Source organism: Urocitellus parryii, chromosome 5, assembly GCF_045843805.1.
Source record: "Urocitellus parryii isolate mUroPar1 chromosome 5, mUroPar1.hap1, whole genome shotgun sequence".
Classification (NCBI taxonomy): Eukaryota; Metazoa; Chordata; class Mammalia; order Rodentia; family Sciuridae; genus Urocitellus; species Urocitellus parryii.
In genome coordinates this window covers 130389199-130396754 of record NC_135535.1, presented here as the reverse complement: position 1 = coordinate 130396754, position 7556 = coordinate 130389199, and positions in this window count along the sequence as shown.

Sequence of the window (7556 nt, the reverse complement as noted above, 5' to 3'; positions counted from 1 at the left end):
AAGGTTGTGGTGGCTTTAATGGAGCGAGCTACCAGTCCAGCCTGGCCTCATTTCTGAGGAGGACATAGGGACACATCAATTCTGGGATTTTTGTCATTTATTACTTCACTAAGACATGGGTCCCTGAGAAGTGAAATGACTGTGTTTTCATGAGGAAGCAGGCTGGTGTGGTGGTGGCAGCATGTGGGCGGGGTGCCTGCTCCTGATTTATTATTTCTTTGTCTCCCTGGAAGCACTTAAGTACAGGCTTAGTTCCAATGAAGCTCATGAGCCTCTTTGGATTCCGGCACTGGGGTGAGGGGTATAGTTTGCCCAGGCCTTGCTACATCTCCTCTATATGCTGCCTTGGGAGGGCCCCAGGGCTTCAACATCACCTAATTAATTTAGGCTTCCACAGCCATGTATTCTCAGATTCAAAGGAACATAGTGGCCTGTGTCAGCTGTTCCCGGAAAACTGTGAGTCGGGTGGCTGGAAGCCAGAGTGCTACGTGCCTGCCTGGCTGCCCTCGGCTAGTCCGTCCCAGGGTCCAGAAGTGCCTTGTGCACAACATAGAAAGGGACTGTGGCTTCTGCAATGTAAGTGAGCCTCAAAGCCCACCTGCTTTCCTTCTGACTCTCAGATAGTTCACATGAACCATTGACTCAAAGCAAAGCCTCAAAAATCCCTCTGGTTTCCGCTCCCACACTTACTTTCCATTCCAATCCAATGAGTCTTTCAGATTGATCTCTCCCCCCCCCCCCATTGAGGCAGATTCCTGCCTGATGTCAGCTCAGACTCTACATCTCCTCTTAACACTATATACCTCCTTACACTATACCTCCCTACACCCCTACCTCCTCACTCAGTCAACTCACTCCTGCATGGACACCAACTGTTTCTCTGTAAAGTTCTAGGCAAGCTTCCAGGCTCACAGACCCTGCATAGCCCCCTTGCTTCCTGGGACTGTTGCCCAGCTTCTTCCCTGAGCATTGTAGCCTTCCAAGATGCCTCTTTCCTCCCATCTTCCCTAATTGATCTCAGAGCTCTTACCTGTGCACCATTGAACCAATGTTCTTACGGCTCCTGCTTGTTTTCCTCTCCTTGGTTCCTGAAATAGTGTAAACAGCTCCCCCCAAGCCCCAAATTCCATCAAATTTCCTGCTCCTCTGGAATCTCTCCAACATAACATTGAAGCTATTCTCCCAAACCAGGCTTGAAGACAGGTACTGTGGCTTACTTGTTAGGTACCTACACAGCACCAGCTGTAGCACCTGGCATGGGAACTGATGGGTCAGTGGTGTTTGAATCCACTTCTACATTTATTAAAATGAAAATTAATCAAATAAGTAATACAGAGAAATATTCTTCTTATAGAAACTAGAGCATGATAACTGTTTGGTCTCCTCTGCCACAATTACTCTTTTTTTCCTTCTATTTATTTATAATTTTTAAATTAGTTCATTATAGATTCACTGAGTTTTTGTTAGTGCATAATGGTTACACATAATATTGGGATTCATTTGGACATAATTATACAAGCATGGAATATAATTTGTTCCAATTGAATCCACAGTACTTCCCATTTCTCTCTCCTCCCTCCCACTGTTCCTTTTTTTTTTACTTTTTTTCCCTCAATTCCAGAAACTGTATTTATTAACCCAATACAAACACTATTTCAAAATTATGTTAATTACATTTATGCTTGCTGATTCCTCTTGATGTCAATTCCTTTACCATCAGTGATAATCCACTGACTGAGTTTCTTAGGACAAATATGACCTAACTCTGCATACACAGAATTACCAGAAACTTATAAACCTGCAGTAACAGTCCAGGAGACACAATTACTCTTTTCAAAGTATATTTTTCAACCATTTTCTTAACTCTTTCCATACACATATATGAGCTCATATAAAATTTAACAAACATTTTGCTCACATAAACATATTTAAGAATTTCTTTTCTTTTCTTTCTTTCTTTCTTTTTTTTTTTTTTTTTTTTTTTTGGTGGTGGTGGGGTTTGAACTCCAGGGCTTGTGCATGCAAGGCAAGCACCCTACCAACGGAGTTATATCCTCAGCACTATTTAAGAATATTTAACATGAATTTTGTTATATATGTCTCCTCTGCTCTCATTTTTCATTGAACACTATCCACTTTAGTCTCTAATTAAAATAGCTCTGTTTTCTTAAGCTTCTGAATAGCTTTGTGTCATTTTTGTTCTTATGAGTAAACCAGTGCTTTTTAACGTTTCCCTATCAATGGACATTTAGATTAGTTCTGATTTATAGATGTTACAGTGTGACAATGAATCTTCTTGTGCTAGTGTGGAGATGCTTAATGATGCACTAGTAACTGGGATTGCTGAAACCCCAACAATCTCTACCCATTTTACATTTTAAAAGAAATTTCCAAATTGCCCTCCAGAGTGGTTGCATAAATGTATCACTCTTCGAGCAATGTGTGGGGGGTACAAGTCCCCCATGCCCATGCCCGCATTCACTCTTTACCAGTATTTTCCCCTTTCATCAGTCTGATGGAAAAAAGGGGCATTTAATATCATTATAATCATTTAACTTTTTAGTTGGCCAAAAAACTTTTTGTATATTTATTAGCCATTTGTTTTTCCTTTTTCTCTCTTTGCTTTTCTATTAGGTTGTTTGTCTTTTTTTCACCTGAGTTGTAAGTAGTCTCAATATTTAAAACTGGAATATCTTTGTCCCAGACATGTACATTAGAGATTAAAATTATTGATACTTCTTCATTACTAGATTTGATGTTTTTATTTATTGGGCAGGATAAATGAGAGTGGATATGACATTGCTGCATCAGTTAAAACCCTTCAGAGACTCTTCATCAGCAATGGGAGAGAGTCCAAGTTCTTTAATTTAACATAAAAGGTCCTCTATTATTCATCCATCTCTACAGTCTCAATGTGATGCCCGTATTTGATCCTGATTTCATCACCTTCAATCTCTGTCTGTCTCTTTAACTTGGAGCAAGTTGAATCTCTGTCTGTCTCTTTAACTTGGAGCAAGTTGACTTAAATTCTCTGGGTCTAGGATCTGTCATTTAAAAAAACTTACAGAGTTGTCCCTCCTTTACAAGTTTCTAACTCTGATCTTGTGCAAGTTACCTAACCTCTCTGAAACATACCTACCCATCTATAAAATGGGTGCATTTACAGTACCTTATAGGGTTCAATATAGATGGAATGAGATTACTTGTAAATTTTGATGCTATTGTTCATTATACCACCTCCTGTTTGCCTAGAGGACTTCTACTCAATTTTTATGATCAAATCAATCTCCACCCCAAATAGAATTATCTCTTCCTCCCTTGTGTCATGACCACATACCTCTTGCTGTGCATATCACAGTATTTTACAATGATGTGCTCTGCTTCCTCTAATGAAGTGTGTACCCTTGACAGTTGGGTCTGAGACAGACAGGTCTCACTCCCTGACTGGTACAGAACACCCTGAATAGTTAACCATGGAATGGAGGAATGCACCTGTTTATCATTTTAAAAGAATTAGGGCTTTCTCATTGTGCCAAAGTTCTGTGACCCTGGAATGTACTGGGAAATCCTTAATGGGAGGATGAGATATTCCTGAAAAATACTCTCAGATATACCCTGAGGAAACTGGGAAATGGTTCCCCTGATTGAATAGTTGAGTAGGCAAAAAGATATTAAAGGAAAATTGCATTTTGCTATCAGAGCTGCCTCTGCTGAGAAAACCAAGAGTTATAGATGAAGGCCACCAGTCATCTTTCCAGATTCTGAGGCTTGTCCGAGCTCAGTCCAGGCAACCAGAGTCACTTCCATTTTTAGACTTGACAAGCATGGGTTTGGGGTAAGGAAAAGATAGTTCTGAGGACAGAGTCATCGACAGGGGACTGGCATGGGAGGATGCATCTGTGTCTCCCTGGCACCCAGCACACTGTGGTACATGGAAGGGCTTTGTGAGAATCTAAAGGAGATACTCATCACGGAGCCAGTCATTCTGAATGGGTAAATAGTGGCCATTTACTCTATGTGCCTGGCTAATGTGATCACAGCTTCAAGATTATCTGTCTTGAAGCCTCTGAAAACAGGCTCCCAGGTGTGGACATGGATGGTAGAGATGCAAGAAGAAGGCCCCATCTAGTGGGAAGATTGGGCTTTGAAGAGCCTGTGTACTGTGCCCACAACCTCACTACAGAGGGGCTGAGTTTTGTTCAGGGGTTTCAAGAGGGCCAGTCGTGCTTGTAGTCAGCCCTGTGTCAATGACTTGTATCTGTCTGAGTGGCTGGAAGTCGGGTCTTTCCAGCCTGGCACCTGGTGCCTTGTCCAGACAAATCCGTGATGCAAGAGAGGTCAAGAGCAGCCGCAGTACCAGCTGCAGCACCATGCCAGTCACGGTGGAAGGCTTTTATCATTATTAGTTTTCAATCTCATAACACCCTGTGAGGTAATTCCTCTTCTGGACTCTTTTAGCTGAAGATTGGCAGGGTGGGAAGATGGAGTAAAGTTCCAAGGTCACAAGCTGTCTGACTCACTGTTCGGTCACGTGGCTTTAGTGCTTTGGGTGCCTGTGGTATTCTTCCACGGCCTTCAAAGCCCTGTTTTTTCCACAGCACCTCCACTTCCACAGGATCGATGCCGCTGTACTCCCCTGAGTGCTGGAGATGGTCCAACCCCATGTACCTAGGAGCAGGTACCCTTTATTTCCTTCATCGTCAGACAGATTGACCTCTGTCCTTGTGAGCTCTTGCTGGGGCTATTGCAACAGCCTCTTGGGAGGTCCCCCGACTCTAGTATTGATACCAGTTCTTGATCCCCCAAACTGCTCTAAGAGTCAACTTTTAAAATACAAATCTTCCCCACAGTAGGTACACAATGGAGAGTTGTTAAAGTAATCAGCCTCCTGCTTCAAATTCCCATTGCCTGGGGTCAGCCACCCACTCATCATGGTTTCCAGGCCTCCTATCTGTGGTCTCCAATCTCCCCAATGCTGCTCTTCCTAGCACTCTCTGCCACTTACAGCCTCGACTGCCCAGGATGACCGGGTCCTGCTGGGCCAGCCCCACTGTTGACTATGTCCTCTTTCCCAGCAGAATGGGTTACTCCCTGCAGGGAGCACATGCCCACACGTGGACCTCCACCCTGACATCACCGGGAGGGATTCTGGGCCATGTTCAACCCATCTCACATCTCCCGAGCCCACCATGGGGCCCCAGGCTGAAAAACACCTGGAATGGTTCTCCACATGCATACATGTCTGTATGGATCCCTCTGAAGTGAGGCACATTCTTTTTATCTTTATTTTCATGTTAAATGTTGGTCACAACTCACCAAATTGGTTCTATAATTAACAAAAGGCTGTTGACCTGTACCTCCTTACCACATCTTCATCATGTCAGGACTGTCACTCCTTCCCATTTTATTTGAGATGAAACTGAGATCAGAGAAGTGAAGTAACTTACTCCAGCCCACACCACTAAGAAGATAACAGAGCTGGGGCTGGAACCCTGGCAGGTGGCCCCCAGCCTGCTCCCTACCATCCTGAACAAATGTGGTTTTGATGACGATTACAAGCCTCAGGGCTAGGTGATGCATGGGACACAAGGCCACACTAAGCTTCCTCAGAGATGTCCTGAAGCTCCTGTCCACCCTTGGGAATTGGCAGAAGAAAAGAATGAGCTGGAGCTGCCACCCTTCCCTCTGGGTCCAGCAGTAGCTGCAGGTGATCCTGCCCAAAGCCCTGATCTTGCCCTTGTGGGGAGTTAGGGACAGTCAGCTTGGACTGAAGCCATTGGTATCCAACCCTTTCCTCATTTGCTATTTATGCTCAGGGACAGAACCGGGCCTAGGGTGAGAGGTGAGGCAAATCCCCAGTGAGCAGGATAGGTTCCAGAGCAGTTCTGGGGGTGCTGGGCATCTAACCGTGGAATACTGGACCATGACACCCCCATCACTGCCCAAGACGACATGCCCATGATGGTTACTGTTTCGAGTACATGATCTGTGATCCTCTTAAGATCTGTCATGACTGTGTTCCCAGCACCTGGCACATGTGAAATGAACACATAAAATGTTGCTCACCTTGGAGACTCTCAAGGAGAAGAAAGTGTCCAGAGTTCTGATCCTCTCTTGTTGAGGTTCAAGGATGTGAAACATACCTCAATAATCTTAGAGATCTCTACTGTGTCCACATGGTACAATGAGGCCCCAGGGGAGATCTCTAGAGATCAAAAGCTCTGGGCTGATAAATTGAGAGCCTAAGGGGATCCGACCCCTGAATTCCCAATGATGTTTAGGGTGGGGATAGAGAAAGATCTCTATATTTATGTTGAAATAATTAGCCCCTTGGGGTGTGGAGAAGTGGTCCAGGACATCCCTGACAACCCTGACTGTGACCTGTCCATATTGGTCAAGTTCTTTGGCAAACCCTGATTCATTGTTCTCTGAGCAGGGGAGAGAAAGTCTCCTGAATGGCCTTGAAGGGTAATGTGAACAGGAACTCTGAGACTTCGCAGGTGGAGATGGGAATGTGGATGTGGCCTCCATCCTTCCCCAGCTGTGAGGAGACCAGGCAGCGTGGGGTGTTGGCTGTGGGGAAGGTCACCCAGACACTCTGATTTACTTGAAAACATGATCTACTTTGAGTGTCAAGAAAAATAACCAGAGCATTGTTTCCCCGCTAAGATGTAATTAATTAAACTGCATTTAAAGTTAGTGTCAAACTAAAGCTTGATGACAAACATATGGCAGGCATCGCTTACAAAGGAGGGTGCTGCCTCCCTCAGGATGTGCAGTCCCACTGCATGAGTCAGACCACTGGTGGGCTTCAGGCCCCACCATACTGGCTCAGAGTGGACTGCCTGTAACTGAGGTGCCATTTCTTCACTTAAATTCCTTTGATATCATCTAGTAGCACACAACGTGGCCCAGAGTGTTTCCATTTGAGCCCAGATGTTGTGTAAATTTCAGACTCCCTTTGTGCAGTGTTCAGTCTGTTCAGTTGATTGGTTCAGAATGCCTCTGTCCTGCCTCTGTGGCTGGAGAGAGGAGAACAACAGGCCCTTGACTAGCCCTTCTCAGCTGTCCCTAGTGACAGGTAGGATCACTGAGAACACCCCAGGGTTCAGGAGGGGCCAGGCTATCCAAAACAGGTTTTCTACTCATGGTGGGAGCAAGGGGCTGACCTGAGCTGTCCTCCCTCTTCTATCCCTCCATGAGAGGGATGCAGAGAGGACTCTGGTCCAGGACTGAGGCTATTTTTGAAAGGGGAAGAAGGGGACTTTTCTGTGCAGGAGTGGAGAAGGGCTGCTCTGCCACCCTGACATGGTGGAAGAAGACTGAGGTCACACTAAGTAAGGTAAGTGCTCCTGGTGGTCATGGGTAGGGGTGTTGATGGAGAGCAGACTCCCAGGGGCTGGAGGGGCAGTGTACCCAGTCTTGGTGAGCCACAGAGTTTCCATGGCTAAGCAAAGGGAGCCACACAGGATTCCCACAGCTGGAAATCTTCTCAAGCATGCAGTTCCAGATACAGGATGTTCTTTCCAAAAGGTAGGACCATTTTTATATCTCTT